Source organism: Dermacentor andersoni, chromosome 3, assembly GCF_023375885.2.
Source record: "Dermacentor andersoni chromosome 3, qqDerAnde1_hic_scaffold, whole genome shotgun sequence".
Classification (NCBI taxonomy): domain Eukaryota; kingdom Metazoa; phylum Arthropoda; class Arachnida; order Ixodida; family Ixodidae; genus Dermacentor; species Dermacentor andersoni.
The window spans coordinates 17,042,828-17,068,795 of NC_092816.1; the positions used below are offsets into that span (position 1 = coordinate 17,042,828).

The following is a 25,968-nucleotide window of genomic DNA, read 5'->3' on the forward strand; positions in this document are numbered from 1 at the left end:
GTCAGTACTGTTCATTACTAAACATGTTTAGTCATTTCTAATGAATTGTAGTCGTTACAAGTTGTTAGGCATATTGGTCATTTCGGAGTCATTAGTAGTAATTACTAGTCATTATTACCCTCTACCAATCTCTATTATAGCGTTATCATTCATTAACTGCCACTATCAATCATTTTTCATTCTTTAATCTGTCTTCCTATGGCGTGATGACGCTTCAGCGGGCACTCCGTCGGTCAGGTCTGCTGAGACAAACTTCACCATGGGCCTAGAAAGGCTTTCGCCTTAAAAACGATCTGCTTAACAGAGTTCTCCTCCTTCAAGTCCGATGCCACAGTGCGTCCGTGAGCGTGGGGAAGATCTCGAAAGCGGCGTTTCAAACCATCGATGGCGGGCTTACGATGCCCAATAGCCGCGCTAGGGAAAGAGCTAAGTAGCTTCTACGATGTCTCAAGAGGTGGGCTGTAAACTGCGCAGTTTGCCTTATATTTACCGCGCGGCGTACCAAGTTAACACTGTTACTCCATTAATAAATCGGCGATAATTAGTGAATAATGGTTGGTTCCGTGTTTGCGTCATGGTGTTGATACACGCGCGGTCACAAAAAAAAAAAAAATGTTTTTCATTGACTTTGTTTATTTAGCAAAAAGTGAGTCACAGATTCGTGGTGTTCGTTACAATAGGTGAAGGGATATTTTTGCTAAATCTAATTTTATTCCTGTATGAAGGGCCTAATTTTGTAGTTACATTCAGAGGTGTACGACGTTGCCAAGGGTGTAATGTGAAATGAACCCCAAATGTTTCTCCACGCAAAACATTGATACCTTCACTAAATATGATTTACACACTCTTAAAGCCTGCACCCTTTGAGGCTTACCTTGTCGCACAATAACAATCTGCCTTGCTTGCGTTTCCTTTCTTGAATACTCAGCGCTCGCTACTTTTTTGTGCAGAATGCTCTGTCATGCTGATAACGCGCATGTCGTTCGTGACCTGGAAGTACCGGGTGCACAGCGTTAAACAAAGGAAATGCGGCCAAGACAGATAACGGTTATTGTTGTGGGAGAAGATAAGCCTCAAAGGGTTAATTCTTTTAAAGGAGTGTTAAAGAGAGGAACACTCTTAAAACGGTTGCACCCTTCGGGGTGTATATTTGTCCCACAACAATAATCGTCATCTGCCTTGCTTGCGTTTCCTTTCTTGAAACTCGGCGCTCGCTACTTTCCTGTCGAAAATGATGCGTCACACTGATAACGCGCATGCCGTTCGTGACTGGGAAGTACCGGGCTCGCAGCGTTAAAGAAAGGAAACGCGGGCAAGACAGATGACGATTATTATTGTGGGACAAGATACGCCCCAAAGGGTGTAAATTTTTCTAAGAGTGAACACTAAATACAGTTGCACCCTTTAGGGTGTATATTTGCCACGCAACAATCTGTCTTGCCCGTGTTTCCTTTCTTTAACTCTGCGAGCCCGGTACTCTTAAGCAAAATTACACCCTTTCGCCACACAACAATAATCGCCGTCTGTCTTGTCCGCATTTCCATTCTTTAACGCGGCGAGCCCGGTACTTCCAAGTCACGAACGGCATGCCCGTTTTCAGCATGACAGAGCATTCTCGACAGGAAAGTAGCGAGCACAGCGTTTTCAAGGAAAGAAACGCAAGCAAGACATGATGATTATCGTTGTGGGGCAAATATACACCCCCAAGGGTGCAACTGTTTTTAGAGTGAAACGCAAGCAAGGCAGATTATTGCTGTGGGACAAGACACGCCCCATAGGGTGTACACTTTTTTAATTGTGTAGACATAAAATTCCCTCATAGTTGTAATTTGAAAGGTTCGTGGTTTGCGCGCAGTCAATTTTCTCTTTTTGCACGCTGTCAAAATCAATTTCCTCTTATTTTCTCGCTCTTCTTTTCAATGTGCGAGTGTTGAAAGATATTCCCAATGGTAATCAGTCGGACCTAGCTTTCTGTAATGTCTGTCTGAGAAACGGAAACAGTTGACTTGATTGCGCGTATGTTTACGCTCTGTGCAGCATTTTCCCGCTGCGCAACGCTTACGCACTTGATAAGACGTCGTAGCGCCGTCGACGGCACCAAGCATTCGGCAATTTGCAAAGCTGAAAATTCTGAAAGTGCTGTGATTAAAGTCGGTATGGCGTAGTGTAATATTAAGCGACGCGGCTTAAGAGGAAGCTTTAGCTCGGGTGCTCCTATCTAAATACATGTAAAAGCAGAATTCGTTTTTTTCGGCAACCACTGCACCAAATTTGACGAGGTTTGATGAATTTAAAAGAAAAACTTAAAATCTAGTGACTGTTGGTTTCGAATTTTTGAGTTAGGTCTCCAATTTTTTATTAAGAATTAGCAAAATTCGAAAATTTTCAATAAACGCAACTATCAAGTTTACGACTCTGTAACTCAACAACGAAAAACGATATCACAATTCTGTGATTTGCATCTAATAGTACATCTAAAGCGGACAAAATTGATATGTTACACATGAATATAAAAAAAAAATTAGTAGTATGGAAATACAGCCTTTGCAGAACCCTTGTAGCCAACGTAACAAATTCACGTAAGATGTAAAATGACATATCGAATTTGTCCGCTTTGAACGATCTAATGTATGCCGTTTACAGAACCGCGATATCTGTTCTTGATGCAGAGCTATGAATTTGTAAACTTCGTGCTTCTATATTTTTCAAACTGTCGGATATTTGAAAGTCCCTAACGAAATTTAAGCCCTAAATCGAAATTCCACTTCCAACAGTCACTAGAATTTAACTTTCCCTCTCAAATACAACAAATTTCATTAAAATCAGTCCAGGGGTTATCTCGCAAAAACGTTTTTGCGTTTTACATGTATTTGAATAGGCCGCGTCGGAGTTGGCCCCGAGCTTAAGCTCGGGGCCAACTCGGGGAGCGTTTATTCACTGATCAAAACGAAATATATTACTAATTTCTTTCGAGCTATTTTTAAAACAGCCAATCCAGGTATAGTCGCACACTCGTGATCACATGCGTTCCATAACAGTGTGTGACACCAAGACGACTGATCAATGTAATCGCCTGAGAATCGCGGCCATGTGGAACTGCACCCGCTGCAGCCAGAAGCCGGACCCGCGAGTTATGTCGCAGCAGCATGCTGCTGCGACGTCACAGGCACTCAGTCACAGCAGGAGATGCTGTGGAACTTCTATAATGCGAATAATTAATCGACTCCTCCCGCCACGTCTCGGCAGATAGCTCGGCATACGCCTATCTGTCTTACCAAGCTGAGCGGCGCCGCGGTATAGGCAATAGGCCCGTCACCAGGCGATCCGTCAAGGCACTGTCGTTATGCCATCGTCGTCAAGGTGCACGGTGTACATCGGCAGGCAACAGGCCTTCGCCGTCACGCGGTCATCGTGTTGCCGTTGTCATAATATGACCATATAATCGCCTTCCACACACGGTTCGCCATCTAGTACCACTCTGCGGAACACTAAGCGAGGCTTGACAGCCAGCTACCTACAAATTGATTCGCACAGAATTGATTTCAACGGTACTTGGGACCTCCGCATTCTTGTTTATAGGGGCGTTTCATCTCCCGCGTTCCAAAATAAATAAATAAATAAATAAACAAATAAATAAATAAATAAATAATAAAAAAAAACAACGCAGTGCGAGTATACAGGTTGCCCCAGCTAACTTTAGCCACAGTTTAAAAATATGCGAATGCCACGTAGCTGGACACAACCAAGGTAATGTTGTTTGCCGTCGCTTGGAGATACTCATTCTTTTTCATTCTACCTAATTATATAGTCCTAATTAATTCACTTTTCCAATATTATACTTCGATGAAAAGTGTCAATGAGAAAATTGTCGAGCAACAAGAAAAATTCCCTATTGGGGCGAGGACTTACGGAGTCGCCATCTGTCGGAAGCGCCTCCCTTGCGTATAGTATGAGGGATCACGCGGCAGCCCTCCCGTACATTTCTGTAAGTACTCTCAAAACTAGGGAACTTTATTACTGTCGAAATAATAATCTTGGGCAGACTGAAAGCACAGAATCATTTACCTACGCTATCTCTTTACCGAATACATACAGTGAAAGCCACTGCGCACGGTCACCGCGACGGAGTCTCCCGAACCGGCTTCTTGCTTGAAAGGTCGGCAATCGCTGAGCGCAAACTATGTGAAATATGTTCTTATAGTGGGCGGTCTGTATAACCAAATGGCGCATAACAGAATGAAGCCTCAATGCCTGCAGCGATCGCACGGGTTCGCGGCGACCGACTGCGCGTCTGCATGCATGTCCGCGCACATTGTTTCGCCTTCACTCGGAGCGTTTTTGCACCGCGCTGTGGGCTTTAGGCCGCAACATATGAGCATTTGACAGTCCTCAAGTAACCATTGCTGCGTGGACGTTATCAGAACTGTTCAAAGACAATTTCGTTTTAACAAGGGACTTCGATGCCTACGACGACGGTGATGTGCCGTCGCGACGATTCAATCTTTTTTTCTTCGAAATTCTTGGCCGTTTCAATATTATTTCTGAACTTGCGTCGCACTGTATGCAGTCAGCGGGCGATTTCGCGCTGCTGCTTTTTCGTAATCCAGTGCGTTAATTCATAACACAAACATGACCATATGCCGTGCCTTTATTTAATGTACTTCTTACCACTCCGTTTCCATTCCAGTGAACTTGCCAGTGTCTAGCATCAACAAGTTCATAGACCAAACAGTTGTGACATTGGCCGGGCAGGGAGCGCAGGCGAACGTCTCAGTGCGCGTTTTCTGTATACTCACCGAACATCGCAGTCCCGGCGCCGTAGCAGAAACATTCCTCGCGTCTGTGCTTGCTGCATACCCGAGTTGTAGCCAATGGCTGTTTGCCGGTTCTAAGTTTCGCGAGCCAAGCTTCACGCAGCTTCTTGTCCTGCGGCTACGTGTGAATAAGGCTTACGCCGGGCTCCGTTGCGTACGTCCGGCACTGCGGCACCGAGCAGTAGCCTACCATGCTGCACGCCTCCAAAGGCAGCCCCTACCTATTTAGTGATTTCAAATGTTGTCAAGCAGACACCCAAGGCGGGAAAGCATCGCCACTTAATCAGAACCGCAGCGCAGGTGAAACTAAGCTTTCGTTTCCAGCTCGCTTCGGCGCTTCCGAAGCAGCCGACGCGGCCCCTTTGTCCACGTGATCCCTCATGCCACGTCACGCCGACGGTGGCGCCAGCTTTTTCAGTGGTAGAGCTCGCCCCCAATACAGCTTTCTGTTGCGCAATATGTGCTACATAACCGTGTTCTTTCGAGCGTGAAAGAAGCCCGCGAATACACGCAAAGTGCCTCGAGCGGCCAGTCGCGCGGCGGTTCTACGTGCATTTGCCGGCTTCTTTCACGCTCAGAAAAACACTTTTACGTAGCACGTATTGAGCAATAGATAGCTGTATCGGGAGCTTTTCATGTTGCTCTACAATTTGCTAATTGACACTTTTAATCTACTTATATTTGAGAAGTTGATTAATTAATTGAGACTAATTATATAATTAAGCGGAATGAACAACAAATAATTTGAGCATCTTCAAGCGACGGCAAACAAGATTACCTTTATTACATTACATGAACTACAGGCTGCAGCGTATATTATATATATATATATATATATATATATATATATATATATATATATATATATATATATATATATATATATATATATATATACTGCAGCCTGTAGTTTATGTGGCGAGGGCGTCACGCACAATGTTAAATTGTGGGGTTTTACGTGCTAAAACCACGATCTTATTATGAGGCACGCCGTTGTGCGGGACTACGGACTAATTTTGACCACCTGGGGTTATTTAAAGGGCCCCTCACCACGTCTGGCCATTTTGAGCTGATAAGCGCAGAGCGCACAATGAGCGATAACGATCGTGTCTACAAAGTATTACATCGCTACGCGCCGCGGAAAGGCCTGCAATTTCAAACCGAACGCCGCTTTTCCTTCTCGCGGCCGCCGCGCTCCAAGCCGGACGGCGACGTAGTCGTGACCTTGCGCCTATACGTAGTCGTGTCTGCAGTGTGACGTCACTCGTGACACGTGACTTCTAGAATTATTCAAGATAACATCTGTTATCTGTGCGATCTGCTGCTTGAATTGCAGAATTTAAGTTTAGAGAAGTAATAAAACACACAAACGGAATGTCTGCGTGTTTTTTTGTTTTACTTCGAAGCGAAGGAACTGATGTACTTCCTCTTCGTCTGCTTGTTCCCACGGTCGTGCGGTCACGTGCGCAGGTACCGAAACTATGCCATTTTCTACCGTGCTCCAGCGCGTGATCATGCTCTGCGATCCGCTTGTTCTGCCTAAGTATTCGTGTAGCACTGAATGATACCGCTAGTCATGTTTCCTTATGCACAGCGCGCAAAATCGTGCACTGCGTGAAGTCAGCGAAAACGCGTAAGGCCGAAAATAAACGAGGAGAAAAAAATGAAGGCGCGGCCTGTGACGTATGCGTCACGCGTTCCTCGAGGTCTCGTATGGAAGAACGCAGGGAAGGGATTTCGCTTGCGAAGGCTAGACGGGGCGAGTGGAGAGAGTGCCTTGCTGTGCAGTGAAGCCCGCCTGCTGAAATCATGGGTTCGTGGCACTGAAATATTTCCATCTCAGCTATTAATGAGCCGATTTGAAAAATTTTTGCGGCAGAGCGTTCCCGAGAGGACGCGTAACAACTTCCAGCTTATAACCAAAATTTGCTATGGTGCCTGGTGAAGGGCCCATTAATGTGCACCTAAATCGAACTACACGGGTGCTTTTGCATTTCGCCCCCATCCCAATGCGGCCGCCGCGGGCGGGGTTTGATCCGCGACCTCGTGCTTAGCAGCGCAACACGTGACGCACAATGCGACAACCGCAATGTCACAACCGCTGGAGCAAGGCAAGAGTTCAAAGGTGAACGCTCACGCTGTCTGAACGTACTACAGCGCACGTATACATGCGGCGCCAGTGACACGGACAACTTGCTTCCCCACGCAGATATATCCGATAGTAAATTTCGGCTAAGCAATACCAACTATCATTCTGCTGCTCTAACGTAACCTGTCGCACATTATAAGTATAGTGGGCTTATTACTATACATCTACATGCGCTAATGAAATACTAAGCACTGACTAAAACCGGTCCGTTCAGTCAAACAGCGGTAAAACTAGCCACATTTTAGTGAAACGTGAAATTACGGCCGCTGAACAAGTCAACTAAGACGCTTTGGCATCGCCACGGGTTATCACATGGGGCCGTTGCATATAAGTGATATGTGCAAAACATGTCGCAGTGAGTGCTAGTAGGGGAGCAGCATGTTTCTTTCACTAATGTTAAGGTTATCAGGCATTGACACACCGTGCGCGTTAAGTGTGCGCTTGCGAACAATGTCATTTTGCTATCCCTGCCCACTCATCTATATAATTTCTACTTTAGCGGTGTAAAAATACGGGACCACAGCCTTATGTGACCTTGATTTTTTTAATATCTATAACCGCATATAACAGCCGCAATATCCCAACGGTGCGGATTAATCCGGCACAATAGAGTCGTTTCTCATAAACAACGATGAACACGGCGCACTTTCTCGAGCCCAAGTCGTGCACTGGCACCGCTTTGCTTTTCATGGTGGCTTCATTGCGCGGTGCTATGTAAACAGTTTGCGTTTCAAAACCCTTGTGGGTGTATGAAGTGTGCTTAATTTGTTCGTAATATTAGCACCCTCCCCTTTAAAAGATAGTATCGGAACAAATCGTTTCTTTCTTTTCCTGGGAGGGGGGGAGGGGTAGACTTTTTGTGCCAAATACACAGCCGCGACAGACGACACGAGAAGTGCATGAAATAAACTTTAATAGATATCGCTGTCAAACCATCGTGGTGTGAAATATTTCCGTGTGCAGAACAGGTGGTCAGAATTAATAAACAGTTTTCAGCTACGACTTCTCTCATGGGGTGTAAAAAAAAAAAAAACTTAAAGCCTAAAGGGTAGAATGTCACCCATGGCACAAACCAGCCCACAGGCAATTTCCTTCTTTTTTTTCTTTTCAGAGTGCATTCGGTAGAGGCAGCAAATACTTGCCAGCCTTCTATCGGGCGAGCTGTCCCCGCCACTCAAGAGGCGCGCCCTGGGCTCGTAAGGTCAGGCCAGCACACGTGATTTCAATGGCTCTTTGCGGGGGCATTCGCGCCGCCATGCAGATAACGGACAATATACTCCCGTCTTTTTCACTTGCAAATGCAACGCGCCTTCTAAATAACGTACATAATATGTTACCGAGCCTCGTGCACCGAACAGGTACGCCGCGTGAACTTGAATTTTGAGCAGCAAGGCTGAGAACACAAAACAGAGCACAAGCACTCATTCAAGAAAAGGAAATGCAAGTGCAGCCCAACACACTAACATGCAACAGAAACAATGAGACAAGCCGTTGTGAATTCGTTGCTTTCACGTCAGCATACTTGCCAACTCTTTTTCGTAAAGCTTGCTCATTTAAGCTCGTTCTACGATTTTACGAATGTTGCGTCATGTTCTACGAAAAAAGAAATGCTTGCGAAAAAGTTTTAACAGTGCTGAAAGATGCCGTGAAGCGAGATTGGAAAAAAATGCACGGGAAAAAATTGTGACGGTCCTTCCGCTGCCTTCTTGCGGCAGTGCACGACACCGTATACCAGTGAAGTGCTTGTTTCGAGCATGTTTAATTAACATAGCTAACATGCACGGTAAAGCCCGTGCATCTAAAGACAATGCATGTGTTGTTTTTTCAACCTAAGCTGTTCCAAGTTTTGCTGCTGCTTGTGTGCTGCTTCTAATGTGCGTACGTATGACACAAAAAGTGTGCGCTCAGGGCAAAGTTCTTAAGACTGTTCTGTGTTGCTTCAGCAGTCATGGAGGCACTGCGTAACGAAGGGGTGCAAGAAGTATGCGTGAATATCGTAGCAAATATCTATAGGGAATTCACTGCTACCTTCATTCTCCACAAGCGGAAAAATACCTATCGAGAAAGGGCTCAGGCAAGGAGACACAACCTCTCCAATGCATGCTTAGAAGTAGTCAAGCTACTAGACTGGGGAAAATTATGAGGTTCAACGGCGAATATCTCAGAAATCTATGGTTTGTAGATGACATTGTTCTGTTGAGCAACACTGGGGATGAAGTGCAAGAAATGGGTGGGGACGTTAGCCGAGAGAGTGTAGGACTAGGTTGAAGATTAATATGACAGAAAATGTTAACGTTATACAGCCTGGTAAAAGAACAAGAATTTGTGATTGGCAGTCAGCCTCTAGAGTCAGTGCAGATGTACGTTTATCTAGGTCAATTACTCGCAGAAGACCCTGATCACGAGACGGAAATTTACAAAAGAATAAAAATGGGTTGCGACACAATGGCAGGCATCACCAAATCGTGACCGGGTGCTTCCCACTATCCTTTAGAAGTGTACAATCACTGATTAAATTTAAATTATGGGGTTTTACGTGCCAAAACCACGATCTGATTATGAGGCACCCCGTAGTGAGGGACGTCGGAAATCTGGACCTCCTGGAGTTCTTTAACGTGCACCTAAATCTAAAAGTACACGGGTGTTTTCGCATTTCGCCCCATTAAAATGGGCCGCCGTAGCCGGGATCAATGACTGATCATTGCATTCTACCGGCACTACGATATGAGGCAGAAACTTGGAGGTTAACGAAGTTTCAGGAGTTAAGGACGGCGCGACGAGCGATGGAACGAAAAATGTTAGGAGTACACACTTAAAAAAAAAAGGTAGTCATATTCACTAACTAAATACTAACACGCTACTTGTCGCATAAAGCACTGCCTTCTTATTAAGTGCAGGTAGTAAAACGATGATTATTACTTTTCACTACCTGCTGAAGCTAGAAAAAAGCACTAACATACTAACTAAATAGAACCTCGGTAGTGCAGTTACTATCGCAAATGAAACATAATTAGCAACAATACAATGGTGCCTATTCGATTTATACGTGCCGCTTGCATTGTCACATGAAGTTGATGTTATTGTAAAAGCATAAGTAAAATAACAAATATATATGACAAAAAAGAACCACGTCCTTTCGCTACATATTAAGGCATTAATTAAGGGTTATATATATAGGTAATGTATACCAGGAACATTACGCGCACTGACGCAGGGTAAGCATGTACTACATATCGCCAAAATGTACTACATATCGCCAACAAGCAACGATACGCAAGAACACACCAGGGTGTCTACCAAGTTGACATTTTCAACTTCCCTGAGCTTTCCAGGTTTTCCCTGAGTCCCTTCGCAAAATTTCCTGAGTGACGCGGAAGACGAGCTGATGTCAGTGCTGATGAGTGATGTCAAGACGGGCTGACACCAAGTCGCCCGATGCTGTCACTCTCTAGTAAGGACGTTAAAAAATAAAAAAAAAACGACTTAATCTTGTTTGAATAGTAAAGAGTAGTATTTAATTTATTCAAAATAGAAAACTGAAGGGATGGGTTAGTAAAATGCACAGAGAAAATTATATATTCGAAAAAAAGAAGATGATAACGCCCATTGCAAATCAAGGGGAACATCTTCAAATACGAATAAAGAGAGATGCATACAGAAGCAAATATTTTCGAAAATGAGCTATTTCTATCGACTGATAGCAAGCACATTGCTATTAGGCCTGAAATTTGTCGCAAATGAGATTCTCTCAGCAGTTGGTAAGTAAACCTCAACTGTCCTGTCATAATCTCAGCCTGCGCACAATACCTCAGTGTAGCGTTTCACTGCTTTAGAGAGTTTGTTTCGGTTTGGATGGGGGTCACCTGCATCTCGGCGTCAGCCAACATTTTGCTTTTTGAGCTCAAGCTCCTTCAAAGAAGAGGCGGCACAGTCCCTTTCCCGATCATTCTTCAATGCGTCGGTCCTTTCTGTTCTAGACCTCGTTACGCCGCGCGTTCGCCTCACAGACCATTTGATGCATCCTCTTGGTCAGTTGTACAGTCAACGTCCAATTTTTCTCACTCCCTAGGGGCCGCGAGAACGTCCGAAAAAGCTCTGAAGGTCTGCCAGTACACTTATTAGCCATACCGGTGCTCGTACTGTGACAGAAGACGGCGGGTGCACGCGTGTATAATTAGGGAATACTTACTGTGTCCCGTGACAATTGTCCCTTTCAACGCTTGTTAAGCCTTCACCGCAATACTTCACGTACGCTTCACCGCGTAACATTGCTGTGCTGAGACGAAGCTGCCTTTCGGAAACCAGCACTATGCAACGCACCGTATCCTAAGCTTCGAAGCCAATCGCGAGAATTACACAGGAGGAGTTGGTACCATTGCTGACAGCGGCGAATTCTTTAAATCAATATCACGGCACCGGTCGGCAAGAACCTTAATAGCGAACGTCGATGCAGCTAGGCCTCGCGTTGCCGCGGTGGTGGCCAACGTTACCAGACTGTCTAGTAACGTTGGTGGTGGTTACGGCTGCCAGCGGATCTGCGTGCCACAGCACCGGTTCGAGGCGGCGAAATCATCAAAACGGCGGTGTTAGCTTTGATAAATGCCGTTTCGGACCTGCGGTCGTGGCAAAAAAATCTGGAAAATCGGACGGCGAAAGGTTCTTGCGTCCGAAATTTCAGGCGTTCTTACACGTTGACTCCATAGAGTACGTGGTGGTGCCGCGAAGCCGTCCGCACTAACGGGCACGTCCCAAAAATCGGGCGTCCGGAAAATCGGTCGTTGACTATGCACTAGCAACTTCTCCAGCCGACGAAACGGCGTCAAAGACAGTTCGTTACGATTCCTCTCTTTTACTCGAGCCAGCATTAGGGCGACTTTCGTTCCCTTTCAATAAAACGACAGCGAATTTTCCCTCATAGAAGCACAAATTCCCTGAGTTTTCTCTGAATATTTCCACACTATTCAATATCCCAGAGAATTGCCGGTTTTCCCGGTTGGTAGACACCCTGCGCGACACATACAGAACGACAAAGGTGCTACGCGACACTTGCTCAAGAGCAACTTCAAGAGTATGTATAGCCCTAGTTTGAGGGAGCATGTGTTACACCGGTCAGCACCTATGTATCTGTATAAATAATCAAAGCTTTGTGCCCAAATTACTCAAGCCTACTGTCTGTACATATGTGTGCTACGACGTCGCACATAACCGTTAGTCCAACATAATGAACAGCACTACAGTTTACCTCAATTTTGCATAAGACTGTCACAATCAGAGCATAATAGGCCATGGCCAGACGAGGTAGTAGTGGCTAACTGGTTACTTCGTAAAAACTACTAAGAAGCCTTTCTGGCTAGCAAAGGCAACCCTTATTAGATTTACTAGCCGCTAGATAGTACTAGATAGTAATCTAGTCAACGCGTGAATTTACTTATTTACTAACTTTATTTTTAAGAGTGTAACGCTAAGAGATAAGAAGACAGCGATGTGGATTAGAGCAAACGGGGGTAGCTGATATACAAGTCAACATGAAGAGGGAAAAAATGGAGCTAGGCAAGCCATGTAATGCGTAGCGCAGATAACAGGTGGTCCATTAGAGTTGCAGAATGGGTGTCAAGGGAACGTAAGCGCAGTCGAGGGCGCCAGAGAATTAGGTGGTGTGATGAAATTATTAAACTTGCAGGCATAAATTAGAATCGCGCATATATACAGAGTGAAGTAGACGCGCGTATGAAGCGATTTATTGACGTTTCGGTCGGAGCCCAGGCGAAACGCCAATAAAACGCTTCATACGTGCGTCTACTTCACTGTGTATATTTGCCAGGCCCCATAAGCGCTTGTGCGTGTGTCTGTGTGCGTGCGTGCCTAGAAACACACATAGAAACTGTTGGGCAACTAAAGATAATGGCGAAGTTCTGCTCCTCATCTTTCTAAATACCCTTGACGATGAGCAAAACGAGAACAAGGTGAAAGCAGGAGCCAACGTTTCGACAAGTGGACTTGTCTTCTTCAAGGCCTTCAAGACCCATTTAAATATTCAGTCACCATACATAGCAGCAGTCCGGCAACAATGACCGCGGTTTCGCTTTTCCGTGTGCGCAGCGGTGGACGTGTATCTTCTCGGTAGGCATGTGGTTTTGGAATGTTTCGAAGCAGATGACAACGGTGGCCCCGCATTTTTTGACGTCGCCACAAGCCATGCCAAGATTGCCTTCCTATAGGTGGGAGAGGCAATGATTTGAAGGTGAAATTTCGAATTAAGTCTTGTGTTGAGCGCCTTATTTTTCTATTTACACTATATATATATATATATATATATATATATATATATATATATATATATATATATATATATATATATATATAGCGCCTCATATATAATTATGAGGCACGCCGTAGTGGGGGACCACCAATATTGACCACCTGGGGTTCTTTAACATGCCTCCAATGCTAGGGACAGAGACGTTTTTGGAATCTCGCCCTCCATCGAACTACGGCCGCCGCAGCCGGGATTCGATCCCGCGGCCTCGTACTTAGCAGCGCAACACCATACCGGCTAAGCAACCGCGGCGGGTATCGATAAGCAATATTACATTTCATTACAAAGGAGCCAAAAGCTTGAAATGGCGAGCTTTCAGTTTTAAGAACACGGCCAGAACATGCGAAAATACTTCGGTATTCACGACATCGTGCTATCAGTCCAGCGTTGCGGTTTCGGCGTGAAATTAACAAAGAGAAACTTGGCCCTTCATTTTTCGCCCTAATAAACAACCCTTCATGCGCCTAGCTGCACCCTCAGTCAAATCATTAGCTTATTTTACTCTAATGCGTCCAAAACTACAGTACGCATGCTCAATATGGGATACCTACCAATCTGGCCTATCTAAAACCCTTGAAGGCGTTTAGACCCGCGCGGCTAGGCTCAGTTCTTGTTCTTATTTTTCTTATCATTCCGGCGTTACCCAACTCAAAGCACGTGCCAACTTTTCGACCTACGTAATATATCCCGCCTTTGCATTTCTCATAAATTCCATCATTCACAGCTCGGTAATTCTGCCATCACTCCTGTAGCCACCGATCACTCCTGTAGCCACCGCTGACTGGTCTCACCGAGGACGACCGAATTGCACGCGCCGAGACTACGAAGAGCCGGCGAGAACAGTGGGGCAGGGGAGCCGAAAATCTGGAGGAAAACCGCAGACAGACATCGCCCGGCTAGAGGCACCCCATCACAGTAACGCGAACTCCGACAGAGAGCGGCCGCCGACCACCTCAGCTACACGAGCTACTACGACAGATCACGGCCGATGTTAGATACGGGACCGTTTTCTGAGCCTCCTTCGAGTTCACCAGACCACATCGAATCGTGCCACAGCTAATTAAGAAGCGCAGAAGCACGTATTGGCCTCGAGCTCCACCACTGGAAAAGCTGGCGCCACCGTCGGCGTGACGTGCTAGGAGGGATCACGTGGACATAGCGGCCGCGTCGGCTGCTTCGGGCGCGCCGAAGCAAGCTGAAAACGAGTTTAAATTCCCTCGTACGCTGCAGTCCTCATTTAGTGGCGAAATTTTCCCGCTTCGAGTGTCTCCTTTACTACGCTTGAAAGCACTACAATAGGTAGTGGCTGCCTTTGAAGGCGCGCAACATGGTAGGCTACTGCTCGGTGCCGCAGGGCCGGACGCACGTAACGGAGGCCGGTGTCAGCCTTATTCACACGTAGCCGCAGGACAAGAAGCTGCGTGAAGCTTGGCTCGCGAAACATAAAACCGGCAAACAGTCATCGGCTACAACTCGGGTACGCAGCAAGCACAGACGCGAGGAAGATTTCTGCTACGGCGCCCAGTCTGCGATGTTCTGAAAACGCGCACTGAGACGCTCGCCCGAGTCCGCTGCCCGACTAATGTCGTGACGGTTTGGTCTATGAACTTGTCGATGCTATAGATACTGGTAAGTTCAGTGGAGTGGAAACGCAGCGGTAAGAAGCACATTTAAAAAAAGCATGGCATATGGTCATGTTTGAGTTATGAATTAATGCACTGGATTACAAAAAAGGAGCAGCGGGAAATTGCACGCTGAGAACACCGATAAACATACAGTGCGACGCAACTCGAGAAATAGTATTGAAAGGTCAAAGAATTTAGAAGAAAAAAAAAGATTGAATCGTCGCGACGGCACATCACAGTCCCCGTAGGCATCGAAGTCTCTACAATGAAATTATTTTTGAACAGCTGTGATAGCGCCCACGCAACAATGGTTGCTTGTATACTGTCAAATGATCATATTCTGCGGCCTAAAGTTCATGGCACGGTGCGAAAACGCGCGCGCGGGGAAAGCGAAACAGTGCGCGGACAAGCATGCAGACGCGCAGTCGGTCGCTGCGAATCTGCGCGATCGCTGCATTGAGGCTTCGTTCTATTACACTCCATTTAGTTATACAAACACTATAAGAACATATTTCACATAGTTTGCTTCCAGCGCGTTTACCTACCTTTCACGCAAGAAGCCGGTACGGGAGACTCCATCGCGGCGACCGCGCGCAGTGGCGTTCACTGTACGTATTCGGTAAAGAGATGGCGTCTGTAAACGATTGTGTGCTTTCAGTTTGCCCAAGATTATTATTTAGACAATAAAAGCTTCCCTCGTTTCGAAAGTACGTACAGAAATGTCCGGGAGAGCTCGTGCGTGGTGTTTTCACTAAGCGCTGACAGCAAAACCTACGAGGAGCGCGCCACGTGATCCCTCATACTACGCCAGCGAGGCGCTTCCGATAGATGGCGACTCCGTAACTCCTCGTCGCCAATACCACATTCCTGAGGCGCGGCACGTGCAAGCAAGTTGGCGGCCCCCACCTCGTATGCCACATCTGGAGCTATTCACTGCTTGACTCTTCCCGAAAGTGTAGCGAGAGCCTGGCACTGTTCCAGGTAAAGTGGGTCCCGAAGCAAGACGGCTGTAATGCACCGTGAAACCCTGGCAGCGTCGCCCCCTTCCGCCTATTTGTGACGGCGCTTGCAAGTCAGCAAGGCAATACCGCAGGAAGAAAGCCCTCGGACAATTGGGGCCCAAGGAGCGACCCTCTCCGCCTTGGTGACGGTAGTTGCAGACCGGGACGGCAAGACCGCAGAGAGAAGTAAGCACTCGGACAATTGGGGATCAAGGAGCGACCCTCTCCGCCGGGTGTGGATGGATGGATGGATGTTATGAGCGTCCCCTTTGGAACGGGGCGGTGGCTTGTGCCACCAAGCTCTTGCTACTATGCTGCTTAATATCCTACCTAGGTTAACCAATGAAAAAACAAAAAAACCCCACTATGAACTACCACGTCCAAATTTTCTGATACCCTATTGCGAACTGTGCTTTTGTACGTCTTCGTCTTTTGTCGTTTCCCTACTTTTCTTCCACCAATCCTCCAATCGCCTCTTACTGATGTCTATTGCGGACCTGTTTGCTTTACCACCGCTCCCGCTGAACCCAAGGGCTTCAAGGAGGCCAGTGCCTAAATCGACCGCTGGGTAGACGTCTTCACATTCTAATAAAATATGCTCCGTCGTTTCCCTAGCTTTACCGCAGCAAGCACATGCTTCTTCTTCCTTCTTATATCTCGCTTTATAGGTGCGTGTTCTAAGGCATCCCGATCTCGCTTCGAAAAGTAATGAGCTTCCCTTTGAGTTATCATAAATGGTTTCTTTCCTAATTTCGTTTTTTCCCCTTAAGTAGTTACTCATGGCAGGTTTCTTTTCCATTGCCGCCACCCATGAGATTAATTCAGCCTCTGACTTTCCACTTGACCTTTGTTGCTGTGTTGCCCACCCCACAGGCCACATACTTGCTGGTAAGCTTCCTAGTTCTTTTCCTCCACTGTGAATCAATGTTTTGCCTGTACAGACACCTGAACACTCTCCCAGCCCATTTACTTTCCTCCATTATCCTCAGCCGTTCTTCATACTCAATTTTACTGCGAGCTTCCCTCACTTCAAAACTAGTCCAGCCCATATCCCCTTGCACAGCTTCATTTGTAGTCTTCCCGTGCGCGCCCAATGCGAGGCGACCCACTGACCTTTGGTTCCCGTCGAGTCCTGATTGTACCCCTGATTTAAAGCAAACAACCGCATTTCCAAAAGTAAGTCCTGGAACCATTACCCCTTTCCACATACCTCGGAGGACCTCGTACCTATTGTATCCCCATAGCGCTCTGTGCTTCATTATGGCTGCATTTCTCTTCCCCTTGACTGTTATGGTTTTTTCCTGTGTTTCCATATATCCGTTGCCTTCGTTTATCCATATACCAAGGTATTTATATTCTGTTACCCGAGGTATTACTTGGCCCTGTATCTCCACTGTCTGTTCACTGTTTTCATTGAATACAATAACACCTGATTTTCTAACACTAAATTTCAAACCTAAATTGTTGCCTTCCTGTCCACAGATATTAGCCAGACGTTGCAAATCACTTTGCTTGTTTGCGAGCAACACAATGTCGTCCGCATAAAATAAACCTGGGAGTTGCTGCTCTATTACTGTACCTGCCTGTTTGTATGAGAGATTAAACCCGATATTACTTCCTTCTAGCGCCCTCTCCATCCTCACCATGTACATCATAAACAGCAGCGGGGATAAAGGGCACCCCTGCCTCAGTCCCTTGTTAATATGAACTTTCTCCGCGCTCCTCATCCCTTCCCATTCAACGCAAACAGTATTTTCTAGGTAAATCTCTCTCAAAAGCTGTATACAATCGTTACCTAAGCCTTCCCCTTCCAGAATATCCCACAAAATGCTGCGGTCTACGTTGTCGTATGCTCCTGTAATGTCCAAAAAGGCCACATACAACGGTCTGCTTTCTGCTTTTGATATTTCAATACACTGTGTAAGAACAAACAAGTTATCATCCAAATGCCTACCTATTCTAAAGCCATTCTGAAGCTCTCCCAAAATGCCATTATTTTCTGCCCATGCTTGAAGCTTTAATTTGATTGCCTGCATTGCTAGCCTGTATATTACCGATGTAATGGCCAACGGTCTATACGAGTGAATTCTGTCTTTCTCCCCCTTACCTTTATAAATTAAATTCATTCTACTTTGTCGCCAACTGTCTGGTATTCGTCTATCTTTTAAAGTTTTTTCAACTGCTTTCACGAGAGCTTCCTTACTTTTTGGTCCCAGTTCATTTATCAGCCTAACGGGAACCTCGTCTAGCCCTGTGGCTGTGCGCTTAGGAATTTTCTCTTCCGCTTTCTTCCAGTTTAAATTTGTAAGCACTAGCTCCTTTCCCCTTTGGGTCTCTTTCATGCTCTTTTTTTCTTCAAATACAACCTTGTCCTTGCCTTGGAAAGATTCGGCTGTTACTTTTTGGATGTAATTTATTGCTGCTTCTCCTTCCAGTCTGTTTTCATCTTCGTCTAGGATATGTTGTTGTATTGTTGTTACCTTCCTGCCTAATAATTTTATGTGATTCCAAAATATTCTAGGTGCGGCCTTCTTTTTCTCACGTATTTCTGACAACCAACGTTCACTTTCACCTTTTAATTTTGCTTGCACCAGTATTTGAACCATAGACTTTTTCTCCTGGTATATTTCCCATTTACTGGTTACTTCATCCTGTGGCAACTGCGCCTTCTTTGCCTGCCTGTGCTCTCGAGATGCTTTCTGTCGTTCGGCGATGGCTTCTCGTATCTCCTTGTTCCACCAGCTTTTCGGTTTCTTTTTTCCTTTCCAATGAACATGTTGTTTCTCTTTCCGTATTTCTGTCGTTACTACACTTAGAAGCTCACCATATTCCCACCCCTTACTTGGCGACTTGCCAATTTCTTCCTCCACTCTAGTGACTATATTTGCTATTTGTTCAGCGTTCAAATTTGGACTGGCCATTTTGCTTTCGTTGCTCTCTTTCCCAACTACATATCCCATTTTCAAAATGATGCGTTTATGGTCACTCCCTATGCTGCTAAACCCTTCCTCATCGATGACCATTTCTCTCAACTTATCATGAATTCCTTCTGTCATCAGACAGTAATCAATGGTCGATTGCCGGTTTCCCACTTCCCACGTGATCTGTCCTTCACACTTAGGCCCTGTATTCACTGTGACACAATCACACTGTGACACTGTATTCACTGTGACACAATCGCACGGGCGCCTACCATTGGCCGAAAATGACGACACCTGAGCGGGCTCGCCGATTGGCCGAACGTGACGTGTCTTCGAGACACCGAAGGTTGTAAAAGACACAGACCGGGAGCAGCAAGGGAGCATTCCTTGATTCATCTCTTTCGAGCTTCTTGCCACGGGCCGCAGCGTCCGAGTTGCTGCCGGCCCGTAATGACTTCTATGACTGTTAATTTCTCGGTCGTCTCACTGTAAATAATGTAAATAAACCTCCAAGTTTTCATCCCAAAGTCCTCCTCAACTCTTACACCGACCAGGCAGCGACGCGCTGACTTGAACTGGCATGGCTGGCGGATTGGATCGTCGTGGCTTTGATGAAATCCCAGGCGACTGGAGCCTAGAGTATGGTGTTCTCTATACCTAGAGTACAACGAACCAGACCAACCACAGCCTCACAGACTGTGCCTGTGACAAAACAGTGTTTTATGTTCTTTCTCTCCTTACTGTCTTTCCTTTTCTTGCTTTCAACATCTGATGTGGCGTTGACAAACGCCTGCCTTGAGTCAAAAAAGATCAGGACCACTTACACTCTTAAAACGGTTGCACCCTTTAGGGTGTATATTTGTCCCACAACAATAATCGTCATCTGCCCTGCTTGCGTTTCCTTTCCTGAAAACTCGGCGCTCGCTACTTTCCTGTCGAGAATGCTGCGTCACACTGATAACGCGCATGCCGTTCGTGATTGGGAAGTACCAGGCTCGCAGCGTTAAAGGAAACACGGGCAAGACAGATGACGATTATTGTTGTGGGACAAGATAAGCCCCAAGGGTGTAAATTTTTCTAAGAGTGTACTTGCTTACTTTGAGACATCAGCACTGGCTGATTCACAAAGAACGGCACGAGGGAGGTCACGTGGAGACTACATCAATTCGTGACCGTGGCGCGAGCGGTTCGAATTGATGAGCAGCAGCGGAACCTTCGGGGGCCATTTTCTACCCAACAAAGTGATATATTGGCACACGTAAAAAGATTAGAGACTTCCAGAGGAATAATTTACCGATCTAGATCGACTTAAAGGGGCCCTGAATCACCTCCTCGGGCTTGGTGAAATAACATAATCCGCGGGTAGCATACGCTGTTGTGAACATCTCAGCCAAGTTCTGCTGTCGTACGCAGTCCGTGGACCTCGCAAGCGGAGCGCGAAGTCACCTTTTTCTCAAACGCTCTCGTTTCAAAAACCCCATGCTCCTCGCTCTTTTCTGTGTGCTTTATTTCGTCATAAGGAACACTCAAATACGCGGCTGCTATTGGTCGCTGCGCTCGGCTACACCGCAGCCGCCGCGAGGTGCCGCCACGAGTCCAGTGGCTAAGCGCACTGCGGCTCTCTAAGGACAGCCGCGTTTGGCTTACGTTTAGCGCGGCATAGGCACCAAATCAGAAATTTGAACTGCGCGCTACGGTGACGTCTCCGCCGTAGCCTTCGCAGTGCAAGGCATTGGAGCAGGAAGGGGAGCACAGCTGAGGCCGTGTTTGATTGCCGATAACTCCGCTTCTGCTGAATGCATTGAAGTACTTTTTGCGGCAAAGTGGTTATGAAATAGCCTATCTTCACTTCAAATGTCTTTCTCCACTTAGATAAAAAGTGGTTCAGGACCCCTTTAATATTTTGATTCCCTCTAAAGGAGGAGAACGCTGGCACTATTCTTCGAAGTAGTACAGAAACTGCCTGACGATTATCTCGCATAAAAGGATTAGCACGTATGAAGGTTGGAAAACACGGATAAGATTAATTGCCAGAATTGTGGCGCAACAAAAGACGAGGCACGACAGAAGCAACATAGACAGGCGCACTAGCCGTCTGTGTTGTCAACTAGCCCAGCAACGTGTTTTATTGCACTGATAAGATCTTTGAACCGATAGGAGAGTTAGGCTCAACATGCCGAACTCGACATCATCGACATTATCGCGAAGATAAAGAAGTAGACAGGTAGTTAGGACATGGGTTAGAGCAACACGACATGCAAGGTGTCAATCAATGACATAATCATCAAATTGGACCACGTTTAAGTCCAACTGCAACAATATTTCACTTTGGCTATATTGGTAATAAATATATGTATATACAACTAAAGCAATCCTGACAATTGGCACATGTACAATCTTTATTGTACATGTGCGCTCACATAGAGAATACCAAGAAACCAGCTAGAAAGTCTGCTTCTTCCTGTCCTGCTTAGAAATATATAGCATAGATGTGTGAATAAAAGCTTTTGCATAATTAATAAACTACTTGCAGATTCAGTCTGCAACTTTACAAATGCCACTAGAAGTTTCGGACTGGTGATAAAATTTCAAAAAAAGAAATTGCAAATGATTTTGAAACAAATCTCGAGCGATTATCAACAACTACAAAGAGCCTAAAAAGCGAAATCAATTAACCCGCCACCGATATGAATAAACCAAAATGCGGGTCATCTACATGTGTTTTGCTAAAACTTAGGTTACGGGCAAAAGCGCCGCTGTGCATAGCCCTCTTGGAGCTCTTCTTATTGTGGACTAAAATACTACTGCTACAACCTGAGCACACGTGAGAGAGGAAGAACTGTGGCATGTCGATGCACTAAAAACTTCACGACGTACAAAGATCTTTCCAGCACAAAGTTCAGCACCCAGAGTCACTCATCAGTGTTCCAAGGTATGCTGCTGCCAGAGCAAACTAAGAAGCAGGAATTCACTGATGCAGGAGATAACATTCGCTCTCCAGTAGTTCCGTTTTAGTGGCAGCAAACAAGTTGACTTCAGCCCTGCCAACTGGCCATTGTTGTGCCTTTTCACATTGCCCCCATAACTGTTTGAATTTCATACCTCTACACCTCTGCTTATCAGATACGTTTGCACAGTAGTGGGTCTCCTTGCGTTTGTTTGCTTTCATACACCCCATACATTTATTTTATCCAGCTCCACAGGTAACAGCAGATCATTACATCATTGTAACATGTAATTGTTGACTTGATTTTCAAGAACTGCTTCTGGCACAGAACTTTAGGTTAGTTGTGTTCTCCAACAGCGTATGTCATTCCAGGCAGCAACATCTGTCTTTGTTTAATACCGGTAATGGTTGTGCACAGAAAGCTTGTACAGTAAGACGGAGACAAAATTCTACTAAATGCATATATCCACAGTCAAGAAGTAGATGCTGACAGATGGGTAAGATGCCTCACAATTTGACAACGTACCGAGAGGTGCACGTTATCGCTGTCAAAGTTGGCTTCGTCATACTTTGAAAAGACGTGTTGCTGGGCGAGTTGGTGTTATATGCTAAACATTGTTTCCATACAAAAAGGAACATATGTGGGAGAGGATTGTGCGTTTTCTTTGTGTGTTCCCTTTTGCGCTGAAATAATAACATTGCCGTCCATGGTGAGCTTTAGTGATGTGAATCGGCGGTGTGAATACGGCCGTACTTATTTTTCAGCAGCTTCCGCAGGTTGATGACGTCGTTCCACAAATCACGTAAAAGTAAGTCAAGGATGACAATGCTGCCTGTCACAAAGATCAGCCAGCCTCTTTCAGGCACGTTAAAATGACACTAACATAAACTGTACATCATTTTAGACAAAAATTTTTTTAAAACCTCTATTTTCGTTAATTTCGTCGTACACTCTCAAAAAAGTTTGCACCCTTTGTGGCTTACCTTGTCCCACAACAATAACCATCATCTACCTAGCTTACATTTCCTTTCTTGAAAACTCTGCCCTCGCTACTTTACCGTCTAGAATGCTATGTCATGCTCATAATGCACATGCCGTTCGTGACCTAGAACTACCGGGTGCCCAGTGGTTAAAGAAAGGCACGCAAGATAAATGACAATTATCGCTATGTGACAAGGTAAGCCCCAAAGGGTGCAAGCTTCTTTTAAGAGTGTAAGAGACTGATTACTGGAGGAGAAACTGAAGGTTAAAGATCCTTTTTTATTTATTTATTTACTACGCCACTATCTGTGGCACAATAAAAGTTTTTAAATTGTTCCAAGTTGAGTGTTTGGCTCATTTACAATACAATTCAGTCCAACTTTACCAATAAAAAAATTGACTAGGCCCGAGCAGACACGCAAACATGTGACACCACGGCGAGTTGGCACGGGAACGTCAAGACAGCGTTGCCACCTGTGTTTGGATTTTGCACCTTTTCTGACCTAACTATTCTCAAGGTAAGAGATACTTTTGCGGCATTGTAGAAAAGTAATCTACTGATACAGCTAAAGCAATCTTCCTCTTTAATGTCCCTGGATTACCTCCTCATTATTTCACATATCTCTACATAATTACAGGGGATGCAGGCATATGTAAACTTGTTGTACAACATTTAAAAACAAATGCTGAAGATTTTACAGTTGAGCTAGCATGACCAGCCATTTATTCGACAGGTATCTGATTCCTGCTCAATCTCGGAGCACAACCACCATGCCTGGTCCACACTCTCATTAAACTCTCTAGACCTGCAATAAGCAGATAAGCAGTAACCTTGTTTTGTTTTCGTTTTCCTTTCTCGATGGCTAAAGTTCATCGTGTAACACCTATCACAACAAGCCGCGCCGTAAGAGACGGCACTATCACAACTGCGCCACGGGCATCACAGCACGTGTCTATGACACAGCCAATTTTACGGTCTTTATCAGTCGCGCTCTTCCAACGCAGCTACAGTCCATGCAAAGTGCACACAAGCATTAGTAGCGACGTCTTCTTGCTTTCATAAATTGTTTAACGATAGTTTTTCGCCACCACCATTTATTCTACAGCGCGCCTCTGTCCCTACCTAATCCTACCAATTTCCAACTTTCGAGATTGACAACTTGTACAGAAGAAACGAACGGAGAGTGGCTGGCTATAACGAGTGACAAGTGTATCAGTACAAGTGGTTTAACGGTGAGCAGATGTTTACGAACAAGGCCACAGAATAAACATCGAGAATCGAATGCGTAGATAACCATTAAAAAAAGCACATTTCGCAGTGGACAACACTGTTTCTGTGCCGACTTTCACTTGGCGTGAACGGCTGCGAACGCCATGCGGAAAATTTCAGCAGTCTAGGACAGGCAGCGGACGTTGACTAATACTGCCCAGCACACACGAGCCACGTGACTGCAAACTTTCCTATCGCGCGTACAGCATCGAAAGTATCGGGACTTAAGACGTCTAGTCTACCTTAATAATCCATATTGACTCCGCCGGGGAAAGTGGAAGTCGGAACTGACACACAAAGAAAAGAATAAATAAAAGAAAGGCAAATAGACGGTACCGGATCACTCTTCGAACAAGTTGCTTTGACGGGCCGTGGGAATGGATGCGGAATGCAGGTGTCGCTTCCACACGGCTGACCCCGTTTCGGTGGCCAAATACCGCGACTACGGCGGACGATACTCGAGCACGGGAACCACTGTCAACTCCACATCGTGTAGCCTACAAGGATTCATCATCAGCGCTGACACGACAACACCTACGACACATTTGCCAAACACCGTCCCAACACACTGCCACAAAGTTTCTGTGGCAGTTTCTAACGTCCTGCGACTGCTAATCTCAAATTAACGCCAAATGGAGGTGCGTCAGTTGGGTGTACACGATGCATACAACACACATACTGCAGCAAGCGCGTTCGCGGCTCAACGCCGACTGAATGCAAGCAGCAAGTTTTCACTAACGTTCGCTCTGTCGAATGCAACGGCAAAACAACTAAGTGGGCGTTGATACGCTCCCTAATGAGTTAGGCCCAAGTCGTCAATGACCGCAGCCTAAACTGCCGGACACGTAGGCGATGATAAATATAATCTGCGACCCACAAAATGATTAATCGCGTGTGGTATCAATACGAAACGAACGTCCACTAGCAGCATGCTCGTGCTCTACTTTGCAGCACGTCAGGTCAAAGCTTGGCAAAACATTATCGTTGGGCAATACGTCTGGACCGCTGTTACTAAACTGCCGCGAGCTGAACTTAAATTTCATTTTCAGCAACATTTGCAAGTAATAAAGTAGCTCAGAAAAACCTCATGTCAGTTAACGCTGGAATGTACGTTTGACACCGGTTGTTGCTAAAGAAGAAGACAAAGCTTGTAAATTTGCTGATGCTCAATAAAATCGCAGCCACAGCTGCTCCAGCACGGCTACTCACCGGTGAGTAACCAGGAGCGATGAAAAGAGTTGGGTCCGCTACAACATGCTCTTAACCGTCGCACAACACATGCCAGGTCATTGGCTTCACCGGTATATTAAAGCACAAGTGACAATCACACGTCACACAGAAACTTGCCAAAGACTCCGTGTTCGTACGCCATTATACTAAACAAAATGGCGCTGAGCTGAGCCGTGCAACAAGCCCAACTGTCGTAAAAGCGTTTCTCAGTGACAAATAGCGCGTAGACAAGCGGAAAAAACACAATAATAGTATGTTTTTATGTAACACAACTTTTACAAATGTTATTTATGAAGACACATTGATGCAATATTGTTAATTGTTTCTTAAAAAAAATAAAAGAATGGAGGTTAGCTTTTTTTGACAACAAGTGGCACCACTCCACTTCTCGTCCGTGCTACAAACTTAAATGCAAGTAAGGGTCGCTTATGCTCTTAACGCCATCTTGTGGTAGCGTCGACGAATACATTGGAATACATTTATTTCAAGGTAATTCAAATATTCTTTGTATTGCGTCTACACCAATATTTGATGCTTTTTTATACAATTGCGGTTGCGCCAACAGTTAAATATGTTCAATTTTGTTTACAGTTTTTAACGCATTTCATGGCATAGTGATATTTGATTGGCCACAGGCTGCGCGCAAATCGCTTGCGGGATTCACCACAGTTCTCCTCTAAACGGCCTAGTTGTTTCAACTTTAAATGACAAGC

At 45.5% G+C, this 25,968-nt stretch overlaps 1 protein-coding gene across 1 annotated transcript in view; it reads right to left on the bottom strand.

Moving 5' to 3' along the window:
* The window catches only part of gus (splA/ryanodine receptor domain and SOCS box containing gustavus), a 62,719-nt gene extending 38,200 nt beyond the window's left edge, over positions 1-24,519 (bottom strand). The window contains exon 1 of the mRNA XM_055065570.2: positions 24,362-24,519. The gene's annotated coding sequence lies outside the window, so the exon portion shown is untranslated. The remainder of the gene's footprint in view (positions 1-24,361) is intronic.
* Between the last annotated feature and the right edge of the window lie 1,449 nt (positions 24,520-25,968).